The following is a 13,987-nucleotide window of genomic DNA, read 5'->3' on the forward strand; positions in this document are numbered from 1 at the left end:
TAGGACTCCCAATCCAATGGCTGGAGTCTTGATTAGGGGTGTACACAGTTCGGTTTGGTTCGATTTTGGGATGAAATTGGAACCGAACTGTTCCAAACGATTTCAGGAAGACAAGAATCGGAACCTGACCGTTTGCACCCTAGAACCGAATTGGAACCAAACAGTAAAAAATCAGTTCGGTTTTACAATTTTGAACTTTTTATAATCCAATCCAATTGCATGATTTGTTTTTATAACCAGTCTAATTACATGATTTTTTTATAATCCAATCTAATTACACGGTTCTTGAGAGACAGAGAGAGGCCACAGAAGAGGGGGAGAATAACTAAAGATTAAGGTTTCTTTTTTCTTTTTTAGCTTTTTATGTTTACAAAAAATTAAAATTAAAATATTCATTGACCGAGGGGTCTGATTCCAAGTTTGGATACAAGGTTCAGGTCTATGGTCCGATTCACGGATTGATTCGGTTCTACATAACCTCAAACCGAGAACCGAGCCGAACTAACCGGTTCTTTGATTTTCAGAACCGAAACCAAAATTGATGCGCTTCAGAACAGAAAGAAACTGTGCAGTATGGCCGGTTCCAATCTGGTTAACCTGTTCCACCGATTTTGTGTGCACCCCTAGTATCGATGTATCTTATTGGAATATGTTATGAGAAAAATAGATTGGCCAATATAGATAAGGTCAAATCAGAAGCCCATGGGCTAATTGAGCTCGATCAACAACCAGTGTGGTTTGAGACTCCACTCCCGAACAACAAACTATCTCGAACTCAACTCCACCACCACCTCCAAGGGCAGGTCGGAGAGCCTAAGACGAAATGGACCTCGGCACAACCCCGGAACAACGATTACCCCAATTCAACACTACCCCAGGTCGGCACAACCCTAAGTCAACATGATTCCACACTTGATGGTTCCGACCTGGTTTCAACGTCATCTACCCAAAATCACAGTTGAAGATCTAACTAGATGCCCCAAGACGGGATCCGCCCCAGATCCCAACCAAGGATCTCAGGAGATCTTCCCGATAAGAACGGGATCCAAATCCCTCCGCAATACACACCTACTAAACAAGGGAACTGCCTCCACTGCACCGACATCTCTTACCTATAAAGAATAGCATCCTTGATGGTGAAAGGTATGCATACTCCTTAGCCTATAAACACTTATTCGACTAGACTTAGATTCCTACTTGACTTAGGCATCGAATGGTCCCCTGTCCTAGCAAGGGTCTCCTTTGTCCGTTCCTTGTGTAGGTACACGAAGGTCCAGGGAAGTCTAACTAGATTTCTACATCAACAGTTTGACAACATCTGTAGGTCGGACCACTAGCTATCACTACTACTTGGATGGCGCGACCTACAATAAGGGAGAACAATGCTTCTAAAAGAAAAATTGTTCAACCAAGTAACACAGTTCGTTAAACCTACTTCGTAAAGTAAAGGGCTTAAAGGCTAGCCCTAGCATGGCCTAAAAGGGCTGACCTGCCCTTCGATGATAAACTAATTCGACCAGTTCACTTGGAAGATTCACACAAACAATCATCAACAAAAACTCTTTTTCATTAATATGATCAAAGAACAGTACAAAGAAACAAAATGAGAGGGGTACAAAGGAATGGAAGATTTCAGCTCCCGACCGGGGTAGAATCTTCGAAAGGCTCGACCTTAAAAGTAAATAGGTCAAGCTCAGGATGTGCCTCCTTAATGTCTTCCAGGCACTTGTCATACCCGGCACTATAAAGTGCATCCCTTTCTTCCTCCCACTCTTTGGAAGTTTTCAATTCTTCCACGGTCGCCTCCTTGGCCTTTGAGATGGCCGCTTGAGCCTCCTTCACCTTTACGTTGTAGCTATGCATAGGCTCTTCTAGTTTGAACTTCCACTGAGTACCCTTCTCTAGGGTCTCATTAAGGAGTGCCTTCACCACCTCCAGCTCAGTCCTCGTGGCCTCTAGCTGGGCCTTCGACCCCTCTGCTTGAGCCAACAAAGCGGCATTCTCAGAGCGGAGCTGCTCGGACTCGACGCTCTTTTGTAGCAAGGTTGCCTCCGCCTCTTTGCACTCCATCCTAATACGCAGAATATCACAATGGGCATACATAAGGGAGGGGGCGAATTAAAAACAATCTCTCAATTAGAGGACTCAAGAGTTACTAAGTACAGAAAGACGACTATAGAGCGAGGAGAGAAGAGAGAACTTACCCTAGAGAAGAGGGCCGCCATATGTCCCGTGATGGCTTCCGGAGCCATGTCCATCACTCAGGTGAACTCGGCGTCAGGCACATGCTGGGCAATCCAGGGCATTAGGCCCTATATCGCAGCAATGACCAATTGAAGGGGGGCCCGACCTTCGCCGCCCCGGCCCCCAGCCGAGCTGCCGGGTTAGGGTGAGGAGGGTTGGACCTCATGACTAGCGATCACCCATAACTCAGGGACCTGAGACCCGACCGTAGGGGCCACCCCTGCGATAGCCTCGACATCTCCAAATACTATGGTCTAGTTTGGAGGAGCGGCAACAACAACATTGGCGGAGTCATCTGTCACCTTCTTCCTTGATGCATGCCTCTGCCTCTTCTAGGTCAGCTTGGTCGTAGAGGGAGCCTTTCGCTTGGGCCAATTCTACTCGAGCATCTCTACATGATAGAAAGTAGTGATCAGTAACCGCATAAGGTCAGAAAATGTCTTCGATTAGCTTTTTAAAAGATGTACCTGTCAAGAATAAATCAAGACCTAATTTGAGCGGCGTCGGGGTGTAATTAGGCACCTCCAAGATCTCAGATTAGCGTTCACCGACCTCGCTTCAACAATCTAAGCTCTCTTCCTCGCTCACTCTAACAGAGTATTTGGGCAGAACTGCCATGAACAACCATTGTTAGAAACAAAGAAAAAGAAATAAACTAAGGAAAAGTAGTTCAGATATACCGACCTAATTTTGTAAAAGAAGTCGGAACCCAAGAGCGCAGCCCGAAAATTCCTAGTGTCTCCCAATCCCCCTACGCCCAGAACCACTTGCTCTTTCAGTTCTTATTCGAGGTCGGGACGTCTGTGATTATGGCTTTACCAGTCTTCTCCCAAGCGGCAAAATAATACCAACCCTCATGAAAAGGACTGGACTTCACTTGGTACAAGTGGAGAAACTCATTCACAGTAATCTCGGGATGGTCAAGCTCGGACCAGAGAATGAATACCCCCACCAGCACTCTCCAAGCATTAGGGATCAGCTGCCTAAGAGCTAACCCTAAATATGTGAGGACTCTCCTCATTATCCTTTACAGAGGGAGCCTCAACCCACATTGGAGGGTGGCCTAGTAGATGACCACCTCACCCTCCCGAGGTTCATTGGGGAGCCCACTTAGTGCAGGAGCTTGGAGTATCACAGAGTCAAGAATATGATACCCCAACCTGATCCACACCAGGTCAGCCTCCGTCAGCGAGGACCCTATCAGCCCTTCTCCTCTTCCTCCGACGAAGGCCCACTGACTTCTTCAGTCATTAAGGCAACCCCCTCTACATCCTCTGGCTGCTCGACCGAGGACTGCTCCACCATCCGTGACTCATGGGATACCTGGAAATCTTGTCACTCATCATCATTAAGGGTGACAATGGGTTCGACATAGGTTAAAGATCATCTTCCCCACCGTCACACCGGGATGTCCCCTCCCGTTGACCAGATATCTCAGGCATGTTTCTAGGCAGGAGAGTCACTGGAAACCCTAAGAAAATAAGACAAAGACGAAGGGAGAGGGATAGGAACGCATAAACAAGGTTTACCAAGGGACGACGCCGGCCTGAGACTATACCGAAAAATCGCTCGAAGTTGCCTGAGGAACAAAACACGGATCTACCAGCAACACGACGAAGAGACGAATGGCTTTGGAAGTGGTAGGGCAACCCCTTTTTTAGCTGGCCGACTCATGCAAGCTATTAATGCCTGCATTTATTGCACAGCCTAAAAGCAGCTCCTCGACACTCCCGCTTAGACACGTGGAGCACTCCCACTCGCTGCACAACTCCGCGATCGAGGATAGGTCAGGCGTTATCACCCCATACACCGAGTGCCAAACAGGCACCCTGACGACGCACATGGCCTCGAGCCACGGCATGTTGTCTCAAGCATGGGTCATGATTGAAGATATGTCGTGATCCCGTGCACACCGCCTGTTCCTACATTAATGGTAGGTTAATATGACCCAACCTGACCTAATCTGGCTTACTTTCCAAGTCTGATTTACAAACTTGGAAGTACAAGGGCTTACTGTTATGGGAAAAATAGATAATCCAATATAGATAAGGTCAGATTGAAAGCCTGTGGGATAAGCGAGCTCGATCAACAGTCGGTGTGGTTTGAGACCCCACTCTCGAATAGCAAACTAGCTCGAACTCGACTCTACCACCACCTCCAAGGGTAGGTTAAGGAGCCTGAAACTAAATGGAACTCGGCTACCACTCGCGAAGGATCCAGGTCAACATGACCCTAGGTAGGCATGACCCCAGAACGACGATTGCCCCAAGTCAGCACTACCCCAGGTCAGCGTAACCCCAAGTCGGCATGATTCCACCCTTGATGGTTCCGATCTCATCTACTCAAAATTTCAACCAAAGATCTAGCTAGATGCCCCAAGACGGGATTCGCCTGAGATCTTATCTGAGGATCTCAGGAGATCTTCCAGACAAGAACAAGATCCAAATCCCTCCGCAATACACAGCTACCAAACAAGGGAACCGCCTCCACTGCACCACCATCTCTTACCTATAAAGAAGAGCATCACTGATGGTGAAAGGTACGCATACTCTTTACCCTAAAAACCCTTGGGTCTCCCATCGTAGTTAGGGTCTCCTTTGTCCATTCCTTATGTAGGTATACGAAGGTTTAGAAAGGCTAACCAAATTTCTACATCAACATAATACATCATGTTATACTCTACCAAGAGGTTTCATAATTGGATGAGGATTTTTTTTTTTCATTGACCCGAACTTTTATGATGGGTCTCACATATTGAATATTTTCAGCCTTTGATCATCGGAAAAGGTTACATTGACCGTCCATATCCAAAGTAAAGAGTCAAATAATAAATGAGTTGAAATATTACAATATTAGAAATCCCATTTTCTTCTACCCTCCATCCAATGTGAGTCCCATCATATGAACGGTTTGGATCACTAAAACATGACCTCGTGTCTATCTTAATCCTATAGCATCACATAGGAGATGTATTCAAACAAACCTCCCGCTAAAATGCGACTGCCGCCTTCAAAGCGTGGATGGCAAGTAAACATAACTCGCCCTAATCTAAGAAAAAGACATCATCCATCCACATTCATGGGCTCACATGCTTTTCGCACGTGAAAAATACAAAAAATCCACGTGGGTCCACTTCATTGGACTCTTGCTGGTCACTGAAGTGGTGGGCCACATGTGATATTAGTCAAGGTTGGGGCTAAGATGTGAAAATCTTAAAGAAAGCCACCCATCACTGTCTTTGCTTGTAATATCAGTCGTCCCAAAATATTCCTATCTTTGAAATATAAAACTCTCAAAGATTCTTGGAGCTCTCACTCAAGATAATATATTTTTATGTTGAAAAAGCTTACTCAGCCTCACATGTGCATATCTAAGGAGACTTAAAGCTTGGACTTTTCTTTTTCTATCCTGCTTGATAAAATCTCCTTTTCACTCCATTCAACAAAGGCCAGTGGCCCACGTCGCACGTTGGAAGCCATCCAATCAGAAGATGCCATGTTTATTGTCAAGATAAGGTTTCCATCTTTGTTTAATGAGATGGATTAGATTATCAGCTTTTTGGTAAGTTAACATAAGGTCAACCTTATTTTAATCAATCTAAGAGATAATTTTTACATTTTGATGTGGAGGAATTACAGTGTCCTCGATTCTTGTTTATGGTCTATGGTGCAGAGTTATCAACGGTTGGGATCAAGTGGGATTATGGTGGATCTAGTTTAGAAACACAAAAGCTTGATCACTAGAAACTCCGGTGTAGGGGTGTACACGAACCGAGCTAGCTCGGTTAGCTCCCTCTACTTGGACTCAAAAAAGCTTGATTCGACTCGGTACGAAGCTGAGTTCGGGCCTAGTCGAGCTTTTTTTTTTAGCTCGAAAATGAGTTCGAGCAAACCCCATCTCGACTCGACTCGAATCGAACCAGTTTGGTGACTCGGTTACTTTGCCATTGATGTTGCTCACCAACTGTTTGATAGAATGACTCAATGAAATGTGGCTATTTTGCGCGTTCTCTTAATTTGTTTGAGATGCAACGATGATCGCATCTAAGAGTTCTGAACTATCCATCTGCTATTGTTGTTTGACAGTGGTAGGAAGGTTGAAAGATTTTAAATAGAGCTGATGGAGTTGGTGGAAATAAGGGTAGGTTTTGGAATGTTGGGATCTTTTCTCTGTAATGTCTTTGGTTTTTCTGAAGTATTTGTTGATGTTCTTCCATTTCTCCTTGCATCTCTTTGCATTTCTTTGATACCCTAAGGAAGCCATTGAAGAACGAACTTCTTCCCAAAGAGTCCCTTTCAATCTTAGTTCTTGGAATTTCGATTCCAAGCTGCTTCTGACCTAAATCAAGGCCTGAACTTCAGTTTTCGGCCGTCTTCTTGTATTCGTCATGTTCATATTGTTTTCACTATTGTTCTTGTCATGGATGGTTTTTGGTTGTTCAATGAGATTCTCTTCCTTATATGTCATCCAATCCGTTGCAATTCAAGTGTCTATGGAAATGCTTTGATGACGAACTTGGCTTGATTTTGGCTCAAATTCGGCCCGAGCTGCTGACCGAACCAAGCGTGCTGTCCAGTCAAGCTCGAGGATTGAGCCGAGCCGAGTTCTAGCTGAGGTCAGCCCGTGTTCAAGCAGCTCGACTTGGTTCGACTCGATGTACACCGCTACTCTGGTGAGTTTCTTAAAAACGTGACAAAAACTCGGGTCAAATCCAGATGGTTGGACCACAAGTGGTGGTCCACCTAGCAGGTATATTCTAACCTACCAAATGAACATGAAATCCAACCCTCTCAATTGATTTTCTCCACCGTGACAATTTCCTAGTGCAAAAATCAGATTATTTACTAATCAGGTGGACCACACCATAGAAAACAATATATAACCATTGATAAATAGAAAATAAAAGTGTGGCTTATTAATGAATAGATGTGGCTGATTTTTGCATAGATAAATCTTCATGGCCGGCCAAACCTGTTGGAAGGATTTGATATCGCAGGAACACCAAACGCTAGAAGTTACCATCTGGATGGACGATAGCTTATGGTCCTAACCAGTTGGACCACAGGCTACAGTCCACCAAGCTAGTAAATTCTAACCTATCAAATAATACATCATCCCACCCTTCCAACTGATTTTCTCCACCACAAGGATAACCTAGTACAAAAATCACGTATATCTACTAATCAAGTGGGCCACACCATAAAAAAATGTCTGGCCATCGATACGTAGAAAAAATAAAGATGTTCCATTCAATGTGTAGATGTAGATGATTTTTGCGTAAATAATTCCCATGGCAGGCCAAACCTATTGGATGTATTTGACACCGCAAGTAGACCAAATGTTGGAAGTTACTAGCTGGGTGGACCGTTAGTTATGATCCAGCCGTTGGACCACAAGTTATATTCCACTAAGCAAATATATATCTGCAAATATTTCATTAACACATGACATCCAATCCGTCCTGCTAATATTTCATTTACACATGACATCCAATCCGTCCAATCGGTTGCCCTACCATGGGTTGGCTTATGCAAAAATCAGTGACATCCAATATTCATTGAGATTGTTAAAAAAAAATTTATGTTGCGACCCAGCAGATAAAGAGACGGATGATTTTTCGTACTAGGTTATCCTCACGGCGGATCCAATCTACTCTACCGGAAGAGTTAGGTGTCACATTCACTTAAGATGTGGGAAATTATCCATTGGGTGGACCATAATTTGCGGTCCAGCTAGTTGGACTTCATACCTCTCTCTCACAAACCATCCTTGCCTTGGTCCAGGCCATAGGCAGATTAGACGACCCCCGCTCACAGATTGACCGGCGTTCTTCGATTCTAATTTGCTTGTGCCCATGAGGATCATGCTTCTAGCTTATCCAAAGAAGCTCGTTCCTTAGTGTCTTCCCTTCCTTCCGACTTAGGAATGAGTGCCTTAATTGAATTTTACTTTGCTACACCCTAAATCAATCAAAAAGCTTATTGATTTGATTCATCTCGTTTCATTTGGACAAGAGGGCCAGATGCAGTAAGTCAGTTGGGCTACAGATAAGTTATAGTGCTCCTAGTTGCAACAATTCACAACAATTCATGGAGCTTCTCTAAACTTCTCACAAAGACTTTTCGAATCCGAGGAAAAGAAATAGAAATAATTTTAAAATATTTGAAATAAATTTGTTGGTGATTGATAAACGAGTCTACAACCCCTTTATATAGGGATACCAAGATTTGAAAGAAGTTTATGAATTAAACCATAACTAAAACTCCATAAAATTCGTAACTCACCATAAATAATAAATTTTCTATTTATAATAAGTGTCCTATGTAGCTTAATCACGTTATTCTCCTAATTTTTCTAAACACTTTTCATGTTAGACATAGCTCTTAAAGTCCAACAGATGAAGAGTTACACTCAAACTAAAACTTATTGAAAATAGTAAAAATGGAAATAAACATAGAATTCGACCGTCGCTATGATGGAATCTCGCAAATTTGGAGTGGGTAACCGGGTTGGTTGGTGAAAGTAGCCCGTCTTACCCCAAAATCATATAATGGTACGGCAAATAACTCATTCCGATTTGTGAGATGTGTTTGTTTTAAGGTTTGAATAATCTTGATAACTTCTGCCTCCGATCAAGCCTTCTCTGATCCGTCTTAAATATGAAAGTATCCAACCAATCCTTCATTTTGCCTCTTTTAAAAAAATAAAAAATTGTTGTTTCCTTTTCAAGCAAAGATGGGAAGGTTACAATTGCCTTACAAAAATGATTCAACCAAGGGCAATTCAAGGGGTGCACGGAAAGATAAATGGATCAAATTGCTTAGGGGTCATTTGGCACCATGAATTTGAGGGGATTTCAAATCCCTTTGTATGTTTGGCAGCATAAAGTAACTAGGGGTTTCAAATCCCCAAAAGAGAGTTTGAAATCAAAGTGAAAGCTTAGATTATCAATTGTCCATGTAAATCAGTAGTTTAAATCATTGGTTAGCCACTGGCATGTGATCTTATGCTTGTAGCCCATTTGAGACTTAGAATTTCATCAATTTTGAGTAATTTACATATTTCAACGGGCTTATTACAACTATTGTGTCAAACATTACATACTTACACTAATTAGAGAGGTTAAAGTTGATTTAATAATTAAATTCAAATCCTTGTAAATATACTATTCATAGCTACTTTTGGATTACAGGGGGTTTCTATTTAAAAATTAAAAAAAAAAAAATACACATGCACACACCCCTACACACACACACACGCACTGTAGTGGGATTTCACCACCTATGGATACTCGAACCCTTAACCGGGTGTTGAAACTCCAAAGAGTCTACCACTAGAGCAAGAGTGAGGATCCAGATTACAGGGATTCTGAATCCAGTGGCCAAACACAACAAGAGGATTTCAATTCCAGAGAGTTCCAAATCCATGCTCCCAAATAGACCCTTACTAGACCTGCTTTTATGTAAATAATTTTGACCATTTATATTAAAGGTCATTGATCAAATGGCTGGTGTTTGTTGGATTGGTATGAAGTTTGCATAGTAACCCAAGAAATACAATTTGGACCTAATAAACAATTTAGCCGGATGTGAATTAGACTAAGTGTCCAATCTAACTAGGATCAGTGTAACTTATAATGCTCTCAAGTCCAACAAGCCCTACAAAGAGGAGAGTTATTTCAATCCCACTTTGGAAAAGGGGTTTTGAGCCCCACAGTGTTAATGTGAAATCCACTCTCACAATCAGGCGTGTCACTTAACCTTAGTCCCAAGGCCTAAAAATCAGCTCCATCCGTTGTTATTCAGTGAGTCACACAGCTCAAAATAACATACAAGGATTTCCCTTGATGTGGCCTGCCTAAATCACGGATTAGCTTATTTTCTTAGCTACATGCCTAAGTTCTCATGTGACATCGAAAGATTGGAGTAAATTATGTATAATCATATCCATGGCCCTTGTAAAAATCAAGGGTGGACGTCTCTCTCCCAAGTGTTTCTTTCAGTGGCTCATCTTAAATACAGGTCAACTTGGAAATTTCTCTGATTCTAACATGGATAACACATATAGTGATAAAAGTGAATCCGCATGCACAACATGATCGGCATCAAAAAAAAGCAACCACAGGTGCCGAGTAATATTCCTCGTTTTAAGTGTCAAGTTCAACAGGCATGATTAAAAGTAAATGTCCACCAATAAATAACTTCCAACATTTTATGTGAATATAACATCCAGGCCGTATGGTAGGTTGGCCGGATCATGATAATCAACTTTTGAAAAGCTCTGCATCATCTTCTATACCATTGTATGAACTATGTTTTATATGGCTTGGCCCGCTTGATATGCAGATAAGACTAAAAATTATACCAGACAATCCTCATGGTGAAGCTAACCTCTTGAAAAGACTAGATGTTACATTTATTTAATACTTTAGAAGTTATCATGTGGCGGACCATATGTTGTGGTTTAGTAGTTTAAACTTAATAACTCATCTTCTGGGAATATATAGCTGTTATGTGGGACAGGTAGTATAGATGCCCTGTTGATTTAGATGGGGCCCATTATGATGTTTATGTGAGATCCATTCCAGCCGTTAAATATGTAATCTCATGTTGGGCTCAAAGCCAAAAAATCAAACTAACCCATGCTTGAGGTGTGACTCACCAAGGAAATTCTTCAGATAGAGAAGTCCACCATGTTGATTATATGCAATCCACTCTAACTATTATATGTTATATCATGTGGACCACCCTAAGGAAAATAATTTGGAGGTTGATTTGAATTATGTGGTCCACCTGAATCATGGACAAGACTGATTTTGAGACAGATCTAACATAGGGTGACGCATTTGATGGTTGGGGTGGATTTCACATTAACACTATCAGTGGAGCCCACCCAAGCTGCCAACATTTATTAACATTAAGTAATCCTTAATTTCTAAGCTGGTTCTACATCCAACCTGGACTGATTATTAGCCGGGGTTGAATTTGGATAGAGATCTTAAGATATACACAGATCAAATTACCCATTGACATCCCAAAGTGGGACCATGGCTCTTTATCCAATTTGTTATATGATGGTCCTACCATGACCCTTGATTGTACTAATCCTTTTATCCTATTGTTAAAATAATACGATTGTACAGATTGCACGTGGTTGTGTTGACAAATGGATGAAATAGATTCATCCCAAAATTCATTACTTTTTGCAGCTTGCTTACCAAATGGTGGGCCTGACCAGGGGTCAGTTAATCCTAGCCACTAATCAGGTGGACTCGAATAAGACGTAGAATCAACTGACCAGAATTGTCGTTTGTTCACATGATAGGGCCCACCAGATGAACGGTCCAATCTTACGTGGAATGAATGCTTGGTAACTAACTAAGCAAAATATTATCTAATGGATTTCCTGATGTGACCGGCAATCATATCTATAAACTATTTTAGATGGGGAATTAAAAGATGGATGGAGAATATATCATTTCTTTCTCTCTTACCCCTTTTCTTACTTAACCTTTTTTTTTTTTTCCCTAAAATCTAAGTGAGGCATTTTCACCCTCGAGTGGTAGAGAAAGGCGTTGTAAAAGCAGAATGATAACAGCTTTAATGAAGAAAGCTAAGGTAAGGTGAGGTGTATGAACGTGTAAAGATCTGGTCCCTCAAAAGCTTTCGAAGGACCACGTTTCTGTGGGGCCCACCAAAAGTAGAGGTTGAATTTGGTTTTGCCTCGTGCCTCTTTTCCTCGGTTGGTACACTAATAACTCTCAAGATAACTTACTCGGGAGTCTTGGGTAATGATACAGAGGAGAGAGTCATGTGAGCCGTCAAGCAATCCACTTCCACCGTACACGAGGCCCGTGGAATAATCTAAAAAGTGGGATCTGACATGGACAGTCCACAGTATCAAAACAAACTTGATCGGACAATCCTAGCCGTCCATTGATTTTATAGTGGTCTATATTCATCAAGAGGAGTGGTCAAAATTCATCCATTGACAGGAGGCCAGGATCGCCCAATCAATCTACCTTTGTGTACTGTGTACATGACCCATGCGAATATTGACCTTCTGCCAGATGAGGGCGGTTTAGGTGTTACCCGGGCCCTGGTAACACCTTAACGGGTGTTACCCTTACCGTGGGGCCCACCTTGATGATGTGTTGTATATCCACGCCGACCATCCGTTTTTTTCCAGCCCATTTAAGGATGTTGTCCCAGACATTAAGCAGATCCAAATCTCAGGTGGACCATACCACAGGAAACAGTGGTGACTAAACAGCCACCATTAAAAACTTCGTAGGGCCCACCGTAAGAAGATCCGTAATGTTTATTTTCCATCCAACCCGGTGAAAGTGTCAACCAGACCTGCATGAAGGGAAAATGCAAAGGTCATCTTGATCCCAAACTTTTTTAGCCTACAAAAAGCCTTTAATAGTCATTCACTACTTTTTGCAGTGGTGTGATCCACCATAGACTTGAATATTCTAAATTTTTTGGATAACGTACTAAAATGATATGAGAAAACACATGGACAGCGTGGATATAAAATAAATTTATCAAGGTGGGCCCCGCATAGTAAGGGTAACACCTACTCAGGTGTTACCCGGTGTTACCCTGGTAACACCTAATCCACTCACCTGCCAGAGCTTCAATGATATTCTACTTCACCGAACCATTTCCTCGGGAGTACTTTTCACATGGAATAAAAGAGGGCGCACATGATCCTTCCGTTCCAAATATTGGATGGCTGGGATCTTCCCAATTCCATTGTACGGAAGAAACTCGATAAGGTTGGTGAGCTAAAAAGATCCGTTTCCGCACCGCCACTGCAAATGGTACCGATGATATTTGCCTTTGGCACACACGCGAGCTTTTTGCATTTGTAATTTGTAGAGAGAACTAGGGGCAGTATAGTAATTTTATCACGGACATTTATCATGGACAAAGTGTAATCTGGCTTTGGATGATGTCGCCTGGCTTCCCTGGCATGGCATTTTCGTAACCATAGATCGTATCCATACACTTGGCACGTGTGTGATGAGATCCGAACCACATGTCTGTGGCTTCAGCCTCTGATCGGCCATTAACAAAAAATCGACATGATTTAACTATCCTATCCGTGTACAAATGGACCCTTTATCTCACTAAACACCAACCGTTATTAATTTTGTCTTTTAGCGTCCAGTTGTCTGACCAAGATTAGATGGTTAAATTATTCAAACGGTGTGATTTTTAGATTATGATCCATTCGGCAATTGACCTATCAAATGAACGGATTAGATTTAGTACATATATCCCACGTGTGAAGAAACGAAATGGAGGCGCTGTACATGCCATGCCTCTGATGCACTGGATCCATTCCCTATTTGACGGTCCCTCATTCCAGATAGGTTGTAAATGGACGGTGCATCTTGGACGCTTTTTTGCGGCTTGAAGTTATCATGGGATCCGCTAGACGATTTAGTGGAGCCGGAAAAGGGGCGAGAGCCATCGTTCCAAATAACACGTGACTGGTTGATGTGCAAATCAGTTCCGCCCACATGAGATCCTGGACGGTGTTTATGTATAAAAAATCATAGCCATTAGACAATCCTGTCAATATGATCTGTGACCGTTAAAGTGCCGGTGGAAAACAAAAACATTCACCGTTAAATTAGCAATGAAATAAATTGCAGAAGAAGTAATGGATGGGATTGTCTCATGAATTTTATTTTAAAATATAACCCATCCAACAGGTTGCCATTACATGA

Source organism: Magnolia sinica, chromosome 1 (genome assembly GCF_029962835.1).
Source record: "Magnolia sinica isolate HGM2019 chromosome 1, MsV1, whole genome shotgun sequence".
In the NCBI taxonomy this organism is placed as follows: domain Eukaryota; kingdom Viridiplantae; phylum Streptophyta; class Magnoliopsida; order Magnoliales; family Magnoliaceae; genus Magnolia; species Magnolia sinica.